General features: G+C 43.5%; 2 non-coding genes across 2 annotated transcripts; one reads left to right on the top strand and one right to left on the bottom strand.

Annotated features, from left to right (window-relative positions):
* Window positions 1-1,339: 1,339 nt before the first annotated feature.
* On the top strand, window positions 1,340-1,444 carry Trnal-caa. The gene is made up of 2 exons: window positions 1,340-1,377; window positions 1,399-1,444. It is a non-coding gene; the product is annotated as a tRNA-Leu (tRNA).
* A 6,989-nt stretch (window positions 1,445-8,433) lies between these two features.
* Window positions 8,434-8,506, bottom strand: Trnar-ccg. The gene has a single exon. It is a non-coding gene; the product is annotated as a tRNA-Arg (tRNA).
* Between the last annotated feature and the right edge of the window lie 5,971 nt (window positions 8,507-14,477).

Below are 14,477 nucleotides of genomic sequence, written 5' to 3' on the forward strand. Positions count from 1 at the left end.
ATTATTATTATTATTTGGTTGGTTTTTTTTTTGTTTGTTTGTTTTTTTGAGACAGGGTTTCTCTGTATAGCCCTGGCTGTCCTGGAACTCAGTCTATAGACAAGGCTGGCCTGGAACTCAGAAATCTGCCTGCCTCTGCCTCCCGAGTGCTGGGATTAAAGGTGTGTGCCACCATAAAATTATTTTCATTGCTACATCATAACTAATTCTTCTACTGTTGTGAATCATAACTTAAATATCATTGGAGATAGAGGGCTTACAAAGGGATTGAGAGCCACAGGTTGAGAACCACTGACTTAGAATGTGTGTGTTTACATTGTGTTACTTTGGAAAGCAGATGGATAATGTGGGCCCCACACAGGACCATTTGGGGATTTTGTTTGTTTGTTTTCACAAGGATTAGTGTAATTATGGGAAATATTGGCAGTAGTTATAGGTAAGAGATGAGACTGCGGGTGATTTTCAGTTTTTACTTTTTTCTATTTTTTGTGATTCATATGAACTTTGCAATTAGGAAAAACAATTATAAGAAGTACCTTAATTATAATCATTAATTATAATGATGCCTTGTTGAGGATCACTTCCTTTATAACATTCTTCCCAAGGGCAGCAGCTTATGAAGAAAATACAACAGATCTTGTATGTTAAAGAGAAGCTCTTTATTCACTATACTCTCGAATTTTTCTAATCATTTAAAATAGATTATGAAAACAAGAGTCTGGAAAGCTAAGAAAAGGCATACTAACCCAAAATTATTCTCTTCGCACAAAGACAAAGACTTAATCTTTGCAGGGGAAAAAAAAAAAAAAAAAAAAAATATATATATATATATATATATATATATAAATTTATATATATATATAAAATTCTATCGGTACAAAGTTGATTAAAAATTGCAAATATGTGTGCCTACTCTCTGAACTTAGCCCCAGATACACCAGAGTTTAAATACTGAACATTTCATTCACTGCTCTGCCCTGAGTGGCATTTGGCCGTCAAATGTCGCTTCCGTACAGCGTCCCTGACCTCTAGAGTGCAATTCTGAGGGCCAGTGACACGAAGCGGCAGAAAACAGGGCTGCTGACCCTGTTTTCCATCTTTCCTCAAAATCTTGGCGAACCAGACAGATGGAGAGCACAGACGCTCTGTCTTCAAAACATTTACATCCAGTTTTATACATAGATATTTCCTCCCTTCTTTTTCCTCGGCCAAATATTCTTCCATTTCACTCCACAGGAAACTTTTGTCAGCGTCTCCAACAAATCTTGAGCGTGCTATTGCAGCTAAGGTGCTGGGGCAATCTCTATATCAGGAATATATGTGCTACAATTTCTCGTGTGTCAGGATGGCCGAGTGGTCTAAGGCGCCAGACTCAAGCTTAGCTTCCCTGTCTGGGGATTCTGGTCTCCGTATGGAGGCGTGGGTTCGAATCCCACTTCTGACACAGCACTGTTTTTATTTTTCTCACCTCACTATCGAAAAATACGTACGGACTTGATCACATACTTTAGAAATATCGAACCACATATTCTTAAAAATTGATTTTGAAAATTTTCTAATAGGAGCAGCCGACACTAACCGTAGAAACGGAAGCACCGCTATGGTTTTGAGGACGGGAGAGTCGCTCTGCGGTGCTGTCCACCCGCGGAGGGAGACGACTGCGGACCGCGAAAAAACTGAGCGGCGGGTCTTGGAGGTCTGGTCACCGAATGTCGCCTACACCGCCGCGGTTGGCCACGCGCCTAGCCCACGAGTGCCGCAACCCTGAAGCACTGCGGTCTCCACAGCGCCTCCTTGTGGGTCGCGGAATAAAAAATCATTTCACCGCCTTAGTCCAAACTCCTTCCATGCCAAACAGAACCAGGGCTAGCAGCTTGCCCTGTTTTAGGCGGTGTTTCCCTCTATGAGCACCTGTGCCATCAACTACTCGGTGGGTTTTGTTGTTGGTTTGGTTTGGTTTCATACTCTGATATGTTTTCACTCAATATTTGTTGGGTCGTAAGTTGAACATTGATTTTGTTTTTCCTTATATAGGAGCTATGCTGTTAATCAGTAGAATGAATACACCCTGTTTTGTCGCTGTTATAGAACGTTCAATAAAAATAGAAAATTTCTGGAAATTCGTTCCATTTGCCCTACAAAATTTCTTACTATTTCCTTCCTTCATTTTGTCTTTCCTTCCCTCTCTCCCTACTTCTTTCTTTTTTTCTCCCCACCTTTCCCTTCCAACCCTATTGACTTTGGAATCCTGTGTGATCTGCATTCTTTGCCTCCAAAAACCCTTTTTCTTTTCAGAAAAAGAAACAGATCGTGTAAAAGAAAGATCTTAAATTCCTTTCAGAATCCCTTCTTGAGTACACGGTTTCATTTCTAGTGCCTAAGTGTGGATTTATTCTATTTTTCTTGTGTGCTCATATTCCTAGAACAGGACCTGATTACCTTCGGAAGAGCTTCCCCAATGTTTGTGGGATGACTGGCCCCACCCCCAACCTCCCACGTTTGAGAAGTGAAGTATTTTCAGGTGGTGGAGCAGAGGTAGAGGGTGATGCCTGTTTTTTAATCTTTTCTTCAGATACTCTCCCAAACGCTACAACTTCCCAATGTTACTTATCTCCTAAATTAAATAAACAACAACAAAAACTTTGTCAGTATTTATTTATTATTCACAAGCTCAGTTTGTTAGCTGAAGTATTCAAAGTAATTCTGATTTTCCTTTCTAAATGAAAAACACATCCCTTGCTTTAAAGATAATACAAGATAATTTATTCTTGAGCAAAATATGAGTGACCAGGGCTCAGGAACATGGATTCAGGTTATGCAAAAAGGTGAATTTTTAATTATAGGACATAGAAAGCAATAAACTAAGGCACTTGCCAAGTTTTACTGGTGGAGACATTAAGTAGTCCACTTAAAACAAAGCAGGGAAATCTGCTGTAGGTTTCAGGCGCTGTCTGGCAGTGGTCTTAGCTTCTTGGTCCAAGGATAGGGTCTGCTAGAAGAATAATCCAAAGGATTTACCTGATAGGCGGTTGTGGTGGGTGGTGGTGGGAATGAATGGAACTAAAAATTGCATCAGATAACTTGGCTCTGGGTCTGCAATATTTTAATTCTACCCGTTTAAAGCTCTAACCGTTCATTCAGCCTGGGTCAGCAAAGGTGAACCACTGAGGGATGGAACTGTCAAGGTGAGGCCCAGGACTGGGTTGGACACATGGATGGATGAATGGATGGATAGACAAAAGGACAGAACACAGGGTAGCTGTGTAAAGCAATGAGGACTGTACTGAATGGTATTTGTACTGGGTTGAAGCCCCAGGGAGAGCTGGGGGGTCTTGATCTTTCAGTTCCTTCATGCACATACCTAGTAGTTCAATGAAGGTGGGTGGGGGTTGTCACCATCACAGTGTTATATGTCCCTCCCTTTAGGGGGTCCAGGAGAGGGTCCCATTGTTGGTTCCCAACACCCACATGTGGCTCACAACCAGTTCTGGGAGATCCAATGCCTTCTTCTGGCCTCTGTGGGCACTGCACACACATAGTGCAAATACATACATGCACGCAAAATACTCACCCACATAAAAGACAAATAAAGGCTTTTTAAACACAGGCACATACTGGTGACTGGGCCAGGTAAGACACACCTCTAACCTCAGAATGCTGGCGGCAGTCAAGTGATATCTGTGGGCTCAAGGCCAGCTTGATCTACATAGGGAGTCCTACATTTGTTAGTGATACATAGTGAATTTGTCTAAAAACAAGAACACAAACAACACCAACCAAACATCGATGGCAACATCAGGTAAGTAGGTTGCCACAGGACAGGAAATAGTTATCAGTTGACATTCTTAGCCTTTGGGTTGGTGGGTATATGTTAATAGAAGCTAGGGGTTCAACTTGCATATTGCACAAAAGATACCTAATATCCATGAGGATGTTAAGTAACACACGTATGGGTATTTAAAAGTATAAAGATAACACAAAATAATTTGGCTGCCGATCCTCAAATCTTCCAGCTTTTCGCGGCCCCAATCAGTCTTGCGGAATTTTAATACTAGTGCCTTGTTTCTGTTCACATCACAAAGACGTCTACAAACGTCACTAAGCGTTTGTGACGCTGCTAGAAAAATACCAAGATGCTAGTAAGTCTCAAAAGCTGTCAAGAGAAGCGGAAAAAATAAGTTAACTCTGGAGCCCTGGTGCAGGAAGCTAAAGTGAGGAGAGTCACTAGGACCTCCAGCGTGCTAGAGAGGATCCGGAAGTCTTGTCTTTGTCGTGTAAATAGACCCCAAGATCGCAGTTTCTCCTCGGGGAGGAAATTAATTTTTACTCCTTCTTCCGGAGCTCGTCGGTCTGAAAACCTGGAATTGCTGTCTGGTTTGGCGAGTGAGGCGAGGTGGGTTTGGGCTTCCGGGACGTGGTGGCTCCGGCACTGAACACAGGATAGACGCCTTTGTGTGCCCGCGGGGCGGACTCTGCACAACCGAACTCATCTCAACCCTGACCTGGACCAGACTTGGTCCCTGCTATTTCTCTAGGCCCCGGAAGAGAATGTGTCACAGCAAAGAACTATAAGCAAGATTACCTCTCTGCTCTTTCCCCCCACCCCCAGGAAGTTAACTCGGACCCACTTTATTTGGCTTTTTTCATGTCAACCTGTTGCAATACTGTTACGTGCTGCACGTGGGGGCTGACACCTGGGAAGCTTAGGGACAGTTCCTCCTGAGTTCTAGACCACTTTGTCTTCATCCTTTTCTCTCTTCCCCTAATGTTTGTAAAACCACTTACATACATTCTGGGTGTGTGTATGGGGGAAAGGAGGGACCATGTTAATAGGAAAGTTGTTATATACACAAGGTGAGACCAAGTTTTTGTTTGTTGTTGGGGATTGACAGAAGTGACAAGTGATGGATGCGACATAGAAAAGAGTAGTTAATTCTTTTGAAGTAGGGAAGGCAAGAAAGACTCTTCATTCAGGGAGTTGTCTATTGTCTATATTATATCTTATAGACTTTCTTTGCAATTAAACCAGTCTGAAAATCATCATTTGATAGCATATAGATTATTTATTTATTTATTTATTTATTTGCTCCAGCTTCTAATATGATAGTTTCTTAAGTTGTTTCCTGGTAGGATGCACTTGCTGTCTGGGCTTCCGTCATCTTTACAAGTGGAAGTTTCCTACTTTGCACACCAAAAAGAACATTAAAGGAAATGCCTCAATGGGAAGGGTTTAAAGCATTCCTTGCGGATCTCACTCAGAAGACCACAAAGCCAAACTACAGGTCCACCACTCTAAGTCCAGAGGAACCTATGGGATTTGTGGTCCTAAAGGTGGAGAAAGATGTATTTGGAAACAGGAAATCAGCATCATAGGAGGAAAAATTCCATACCGGGGAGACTGTTTTGACATCAAGGTACACTGGGGATTGGAGAGGTGCCCAGAACTCTTCCACACTGACAGTAGGATGCACGGCAAGGAGCCGGTCCTGCAGCTGCTGGGGCAGTTCCTGCTCAGGACCTTCAGGCCCGAGTAGCTTAACAACAGAATTTAATCTTCCCCTGGTTCTGGTGGTGTAAAAGATGAAGGTTCCTGTGGATTCGGTCCCTTGTCGGGTAGATGGCCATCCTCTTGCTGTGTCCTCATGTGGCATAGGAGACCTCTCTCCTGTCTAATGGAATGTGCTGATTCCATCATGGATCCGCTACTCCCACAGCTTCTCTTAACCCAGCCTTCTTAAAGGTCTCATCTTTAATTGCCATGTTAGAACAGTGGCCCCTGGGAAGTAGAGACAGGCAGATCTTTGCTCAGGTCAGTTTAAGGCAGCATCATGAGATCTGATCACAAAACGATCATAACTTGAATTTCCAGGGCTGTGGGTGAGTCTTAGGGAGGTATTACCTACAACCCCAGTTCCTGGGGATTTGGCACCCACTTTTGGCCATGGTGGGCACCAGGCACGCACGCAGTGTACACGTACACATGCAGGCAAAATACTCAAATATATGAAATAAAACTAAGATATTTTTTAAAAAGCAGTAAGTACAATTGTGTATTTGTATTTGGCAGATACTGCTATTGCTACTGAACACCAGTAATGAACGTAGCAGATAAAACTCTGCTTTTGTGGAGTTTTGGCAGGGGTTGGATCTAGTAGATGATGAGGGAAGGGAGTCTGTGGCTACTGACGAGTGGGCTGAGATCTGAGGTTGGAGATTTGGCAGGTTATTTGGGAAGGATTCCTGGCTTCACCACCTGCACCCCACCCAGGCTGCAAACTCAGCATCTGGAACACAGATCTCAGGGGGAATAATGCAGAGACCCGTGGAAGCAGCCTCCAGAGAGAAAAATACGCCATTTCTTTCCATTTCCTTCTGTTCATAAGCTCTCTTCTAGCCATGATCTTCTCTAACCCAGCAGTTATAAGACTTTTAAGCATGCATGATAATCCCTAGGGATGGAACCAGAATTCATACTACGGGATGAGTTCAGATTCTAGAGCTCTAAAGTAAGGCTGTCCTGGTTAGGTTTTCTATTGCTGTGATAAACACCATTACCAAAAACAGAGATTTCTGAGTTCGAGGCCAGCCTGGTCTACAAAGTGAGTTCCAGGACAGCCAGGGCTATACAGAGAAACCCTGTCTCAAAAAAAAAAAAAAAAAAAACAAAAAAAAACAAAAACAACCCAGGGCTGGTGAGATGGCTCAGCGGGTAAGAGCACTGACTGCTCTTCTGCAGGTCCTGAGTTCAAATCCCAGCAACCACATGGTGGCTCACAACCACCGGTAGTGAGATCTCATGCCCTCTTGTGGTGTGTCAGAAGACTGATACAATGTACTTATGTACTTTGGGTCGGAGCCAGCAGAGATTCTAAAAAATTCAATTCCTAACAACCACAGGAAGGCTCACAACCATCTGTACAGCTAGAGTGTACTCACATACATAAGAATGATTAAATAATCTTTAAAACCCTGGTTAAAAAAAAAAAAAAAAAAAAAACCAGCCAGAGAGGAAAGGGTTTATTTCAGCCTTCAGTTGTGGGCATCTTGACGAGAAGGCAAGGAACTGAAACAGAGGCCAGGGAGGACTGCCACATACTTCATTCTTCCCATGCCTTGCCCAGCCTGCTTCCTTATACTATCCTGGGCCACCTGTCCAGTGGTGGCACTGCCCACAGTGGGCTCGACCCTTCCACTGCAGCCATTAACCAAGACTGACCTGCCTATGCTTCCTGAGTGCTGGGATGTGGGGATTAAAGGCAGTCTGCTGACCATAGGATAGCTATAGAAGAGGATTTACACATCGAGAATAAAGAATAAAGAAGTTTGAATGTCTTCACCATAAATAAATGACCAATGATGGAAGACACAGAATGTTTAAACTCATTTAAACATTACACAATGTAAAAATAACATGTTGGTTCATGAATGTAGTCCAAGAACTTGGGAGGCTGAGGTAGGATTGCCATATTGGCCTACAGAATGAGACCCGGTCTCAAAATAAATAAATAAATAAATAGATAGATAGATAGATAATTAAATAAAAAAAAGAAAGAAAAAAGTATATATGAATTTGGTACATGCCTTTAATCTCAGCCTAGAAGAGGCAGAGACAAGTAGATTTCTATGAGTTTGAGGTCTACCTAGTGAGTTCCAGGATATCCTGGGCTAATTAAACCTGGGGTCTCTGGTGGCTCAACCTTAGCTCCTTCTTACAGAAGACTACAAAGATTTTAATCCTTCATTCCCCAACCAACACCTCAGGTTGGTTTTTTGTTTTTGTTTTTTTTTTCTTTTTAATTGCTGTGGTCACAGGAAAGGAGATCCTTGAGAGTGTTTTTAAATTAAAATATAATTACTTCTATTTTTCTTTCTCTCTCCTCCCTCCAAGTCCTCCCATGTACTCCTCCACTCACTCATGGACAAATCCATAGCCTCTGTTTCTCTAATTGTTTTACACACGCTCACACGCACACACACACATGCTTCTAAATACATAAATTACAAGCTGCTCAGTCTGTAGAATGTTACTTTTATGCTTATTATTTCAGGGCTAACCACTTGACATTGGATAACCAATAGGGGTCTCTTCCCTGAGGAAGACTGTTTCTCCTGCCCTCAGCATTCCTTAGCTGACTCTAGTTCTTTGCCCAAAGAACTAGACAGGTGAGATGTCTTCCTTCTGTGTTAACAAGTATTTTAGAGTCCTTATTCAGGCCTTTCTAGAAAACCCTAGGCTAATTTTGCCTTTTTGTTTGTATAGTACACAGTAAATCGCCCCTCCTCGACCCTCGGTACAGTTAAACATGTGTTCTCTAAGCACAAGCACGAGCCAGCAGCTAATCCATAGTAGAAGACCTACACGAAGGAAAATATATTTCACATTCCCGGAAAGTGAGTACACACCAATGAAACAAGAAAAATGTAAAAGCATGCCGACCACGAAGGGACTCGAACCCTCAATCTTCTGATCCGGAATCAGACGCCTTATCCATTAGGCCACGCGGCCAAGCGGTGGGGAGGGGTAAATACGTAAGAGTCAAATGAAATGTGACCAGATATGGGTGGGGCTTCACTATAGAGATAACAAAAATTCAGCATAACATAAAAGTTCCTAATTTGCAATCAAAATTTACAAAGATTTCTAAAGTGTAGATTTGGGGGGGCTGTAAGCAGGCAGGTAACTCAACAGTCCTTCGTGTGAACGCTGCTAAATTTTCTATGACCCGAGAACCACAGAGAGGTCCAGCCAGAACTCAGGGGACCTTGTGCTGCAGAGGAGGTAGGGAGGTGTACTGATGTTTGGTGTGTGGGAATCAGAAAGGATCCACAGCCGGCGAGATTTAAAGAAAACTTGTGTGAACTTGCGAAGTTGGCATAAGACTGAAAAAAAAAAATTAGTACACTTGCAAAGTGAGTTTAGGAAGGATGGAGAGAATGAAATCAGAGGTGGAGGCGAGAGAGCCAAGAGTTCACGGTCATCCTTAAATACCAAGAGTTCAGGGTGCATCTGGGTTACAGGTGATCCTGCCCCCCTCCCCGCCCCCAACAAAGCAAAGCAGCAATGTAAAAAAACAAAGAGCGTTCTATCTTCAGATTCAAACGATCTCAAGTTATCACCTCTTTAGCTGCAGTTGCAAGCTTGTGGATCCAACACAGTGCTCAGGCATGGATTTATTTTGATCTCAGGGGCTTCCCGAGTTTTTATTTTAACTTGGATATTTTAACGGGCAGTTGGTTGACTCCATGATAACCAACCCTTATATAGACTTCTGAGAGGCCCCTGTAACTAGACATTGGAAAACTCAGGACACATTCCACTTGTCCTGAGTCCAGTAAACATACAAAGGATGCCTTCCTCATTTATTACTTTGCAACTAACTTATCAATTTACTTTAAGTAAATAATAAATGAATGAATAAATAAAAGACAAAGTCCCACCCTGGGCTGGTGTCGATAAGAAAGCCCGGCCAGCAAGAGAGGAAGAACAAGCCAGCAAGCAGCACTCGTGTTCGCCCTCTGCATCAGTTCCCACCTCCAGGTCTCTGCCATTTGAGTTCCTGTCCTGACCTCCTTTAGTGAGGGACTAGTGTAAGTCAAGTAAGCCCTTTCCTCCCAGAGTTGCTTTGGTCATGGTGTTTCATCACAGCCATGCTAAGTCAGCTAGAATTAATTTCTTGTAGATCTCTCTCTGCTGCTCTTGCAGAAATAAAATGAGAGCCATGAAGTTTAGTGAATAAAAATCAAATTGTTCATACATTTTACCCGCGGGTAAGAACAGTTCGTTCTCTCCCTTCCCCAGCTGTCCCTGACCCACCATACACCGGTGTTATTTAATCTAAAACACCTTTCCCTCTAGCTCTTCCCCATTCGCCCTTCCTTCACGGCCTTGAATCCTCGTCCAGGGAGCTGGTATTCAGTTGTAGACTTTCCTTTTCTACCCAAGCTCCCCTGTTCTTTTCTCAATAATTTTCAAAGTTAATATCTTGAAAAGCTTGAGGTAGGAACGGACAAGGAGTTCGTTAGGAAACAGCAACTGCAGGGAAGAGCTTCTTCTGAATTTTCCTTATCTACCCAAAACCTAATCTTCCAAACTGAAATTGTTAACAGTTGCCCTGAACTCCACCAAAATTCTCATCAAACCCATTTTAAAATGAGCTTGGAAGTCCACACATCCAGACAGACTTTTTCAAATGCTGTTTAAACCTGTCTTCCTGAGGCCCATTCATCCTTCCTGCAGATCACTCCCTTCTCCAAGTGACCCACATCCCTTTCCCCCATCCACTGTGAAGAAGGTATAGAGGCTTCTAGGCCTTGGCTAGGAATACATTACTTTCCCACCCGTGACGTTCTCTAGGTACGTTTGGGTATCATTTCTTCTCTTAATCTGCACGTGGAAACTTAATTCAGTCTTGATTACTGAATCCACGGGGGGTACAAGCAAGTTTTTTTTTTCCATAAAGTGACAAATTTAAGAAACTTAAAAGAGTTTTACATGACTACATGGTAGCAAGACTAGTGTCTTAGTCAGGGTTTCTATTCCTGCACAAAACATCATGACCAAGAAGCAAGTTGGGGAGGAAAGGGTTTATTCGGCTTACACTTCCATACTGCTGTTGATCACCAAAGGATGCAGGACTGGAACTCAAGCAGGTCAGAAAGCAGGAGCTGATGCAGAGGCCATGGAGGGATGTTCTTTACTGGCTTGCTCAGCTTGCTCTCTTATAGAACCCAAGACTACCAGCCCAGAGATGGTCCCACCCACTAATTGAGAAAATGCCCAGCAGCTGGATCTCATGGAGACATTTCCCCAACTGAAGCTCCTTTCTCTGTGATAGCTCCAGCTGTGTCAAGTTGACACAAAATTAGCCAGCTGTGTCAAGTTGACACAAAATTAGCCAGTACAATTGACCCCTTATCAACTTGACACACAAACACATCACTAGTAAGCCTCAATCCAGTTCTTATTCATTCCCAAGATCTAAATAACTTTAAGAGTCCCACAATCTTTACATATTAAAAGTTCAATCCCTTTAAAATTTCCAGTATCTTTTAAAATACAAAGTACTTTAAAATTNAAAGTCTCTTAACTGGGCTTCACTAAAAAACTTCCTTCAAGAGGGAAAAATATCAGGGCACAGTCACAATCAAAAGCAAAAATCAATCTCCAACTATCCAATGTCTGGAATCCAATTCACGATCTTCTGGGCTCCTCCAAGGGCTTGGGTCACTTCTCCAGCCATGTCCTTTGTAGCACACAACTTGTCTTCTCGGTTCCAGCTCCAGCTGCCTGTACTTCACTGCTGCTGCTGTTCTTGGTGGTCATCTCATGATACTGGTATCTCCAAAAATGCTGCTGTCCTTTGCATGACCCTTTCAGCCCTGGGCCATCAATTGCAGTTGAGGCTGCACCTTCACCAATGGCTTTCCATGGCCTCTCACAGTGCTTCCATGGCTTCAGCTGTCTCAAGACAGGGGAGGTTTATTTATCAGGTCCTGGCCGGCCTCAAATGCATAAAGATCTGCCTGCTTCCCAGCTGCTGGACTAAAAGTCATACAATCCCATGCCTGGCCCTCATCCAGCCATCTTAATTTTCATTTGTAAATCCTTCTTTACTTAAAAAAAAAAAAATTCCATTTTTACATCCTTCATCATTCTGGCAGCTGTGCATCTAACACTTGGCGTCCTGTGCCTTGAGTCTTGGTTGGGATTGCCTTCCCACGATTCCCCTGGGTCATTGCGAATCCACCCGAGCTGCCCAGTTTAGCTGTTTCAGCGTGCTATCTCCATTCGCAGAGCGCTAGCGCTGGAGGCATGGCACTGGAAAAGCTGTGTCCTCTGGCCACCAGGAAGTACCCAATGCAAAACGGTTGCCACGGTTAAAACAAAAATCTACCCTGGATGCCTGATATAATTTCTGTAGTTTAATATAAAAATGTACAAAATCCCAAACAACAAATACAAAGAGAAAAGAAGAAAAAAACTCAGATAGCCTGAACCCAATGAAAGGGAGTCCATTCATCTTTGCATCAATCTTAACATCACCTGGATCTTGTCTGGTCTCTCTCTTTGGCTCCTTCTTATAAGCTCTGGCTGGGAAAGAAACCCATGCAGTGGAAGGGATGGGGAGGTGTGCTCAGTGCACATAGAGGGTTTTCTTCCTTGGAGAGGTGATGGACAAACTGGGAAGGAGAAAATGACTTTGATAGCATTTTTGTCCCACTCAAGCATGGCATTGAGAGCAAACAACGTTGTGACCCTCCATGTAAACTGAAGTCCTTTAGAAATTAAATTGTTAAAAAAAAAAAAAAAAAAAGTCAAGTCAATCCTGATATAAAACTTTAGTGACCTTGTGTGGCATTTCAATGCAGTTAGAAAAGCACCTGCCTTAGGACTAAGGTCTAAGGTGTTAGGTTTTAAACCAGGGACAAGTGGCTTAGGTGCCTGTTTAACATATGGAAGTGGACCTGGCCTCCTAGTTCTAACGTCTGGTTTGGCTAGTACTGAGCATCCTTCAGTCCCTACCTGGAACAGGATATGTCTGGCATACCCTGCCCTCTACCCTGAGCTCTCCAGCCCAAGAGCTGGGCTACCGTTGCCGCCGAGACCCTTCCCTGTATAATCCACATTTTGGTTACTTGCTCTTCTTTTGTACCTTTGGCCTCCTCGCCGCTGTACTTGGGTCCGTCTCCTCCCCCTTCCCCTCCCCCCCATATGGGACAGGGTCATGTGCACTCTGAACTTTCCCAGATGTGCCTGCCTCTGGCTATGCTATCCTACATACCTATAATAAACTTTCTCCTCAACCATACCTAGGAATAGTCATATTTCTCTCTCTCTCTCTCTCTCTCTCTCTCTCTCTCTCTCTCTCTCTCTTTCTCTCACACATACACACACACACAAGGCAGGGCATACCAAGAGGCTGCTGTCCTTCCTTTCTCCAAATCTGATCTAAATAAAGTCTTCCAAGTTCTCTGAGGAAGCCATGGCAAAAGGGAAGTTAAGGTGAATCCCATGGCCGGGGAGGGAGGATATGGAGTTAAATTTTGAAGGCCTCCCTCTCACTGTACGGCCTCTCCTTAGTCAGTGAAGGCCTCCCTCTCACTGTACGGTCTCTCCTTAGTCAGGACAGTGAGAACTGAAGCTGGTTGGGAGCCTCTGGACCAGCCAGAAGAGTTGGTTGCCCCTTGCCTTGGGAACCAACCTTCCTTCCTTCCTTCCTTCCTTCCTTCCTTCCTTCCTTCCTTCCTTCCTTCCTTCCTTCCTTCCTTTTGGAGCTTGGTTTTACTGGGTTATCTCCCATTTTGACCCTAAGGAGATTTCTTGCACTCCAAACCACCTGTCCCCTGTCAAGTCAGCACTAGAATTCCCTCTTCACCAGGGAGTCAGTCACGAGGTCATTCGTCCCAGCACTTCTCACCTTGGCCTGGGCACTAAGTTGTCTGGACATCAAGGTACTTATCTGGGCCCTTCTCCCCATTAATACACTTTTATGTACTTGGATCATTACAGATCCAAAAGAGTATCATTCACACAAGAGCCTACAGCCACCACAATGGAGCTACGGGGGTGCATCCTTCCCAAGGGAGGGGAGCAGACAGACCATCCTCTGGGTAGATTTTTCAATCCAGAATGAACACTGAAATTCTGGAAAATAATACTTTTGGTGTCTCACAAAGAGATACATGGGGGGAAACAGAAGCAATTCAGTAGGGCAGTTCCTTTTTCTAAAGATGAGGGGACCATGACACAAACCAAGGTGGAAAGTTCACATTGTTCTCAGTCTAAGGCAGTGGCAGCTGACCTCACAAACTGATACAATTGGGTAACTGATAGTCTGTGTGAAGGGGGGAAGATGTGGTTGTACAGCCAAATAATAGTCTTTATTTCAGAGGTCTGGTGTATGCCCAAGTATTCAGAGACCTAGGTGTAACCTCTAGTGTCCTGAACACAGGGGTTTTGAGCGCAGAAACTTGGCAGCTGCAGGAGATTAGGGTAGCTTTTGTGTAAGCAAGTAGTTTGACAAACACCAAGGGAGGGAGGTTCAAACAAGCAGGTAATTTAACAGAAGCTTTAATAAGTTAGCTAGGACATCCTGACCTTGGGTTCCTCAAACAGAGTTGAGTAATTTTTCATAGGATTCTCCATTCTGGAGATTAAATTCTCGCTAAACCGGAAATGACCTCAGCAAGAATAAAAAAGATGGAGATGCCTTTGTCCTCTTACCCTGTCCTGTCATCATGGAGAGTTGGGGACTGGTAGTAAGAGCTGTACATAGCGATGCTTTTCTGGTTGGTATCGATCTCAGATCTGCTTCTGCAAGGGATTCTGGGAGACTTCTCTACTGCTTGGCAACCCACTTCCCATGAAAGAGTTTTGGAATGCAGTGAGCTCTTACCACGTTCTTTCTTTCTTTTTCTGGGATTTGGTACTCAGGTAAGGGAATTTCAGAATCTTCTTTTTATCACCCAGAAACTTG

The sequence above is a fragment of the Mus pahari genome, chromosome 16 (assembly GCF_900095145.1).
Source record: "Mus pahari chromosome 16, PAHARI_EIJ_v1.1, whole genome shotgun sequence".
NCBI classification, from domain to species: Eukaryota; Metazoa; Chordata; class Mammalia; order Rodentia; family Muridae; genus Mus; species Mus pahari.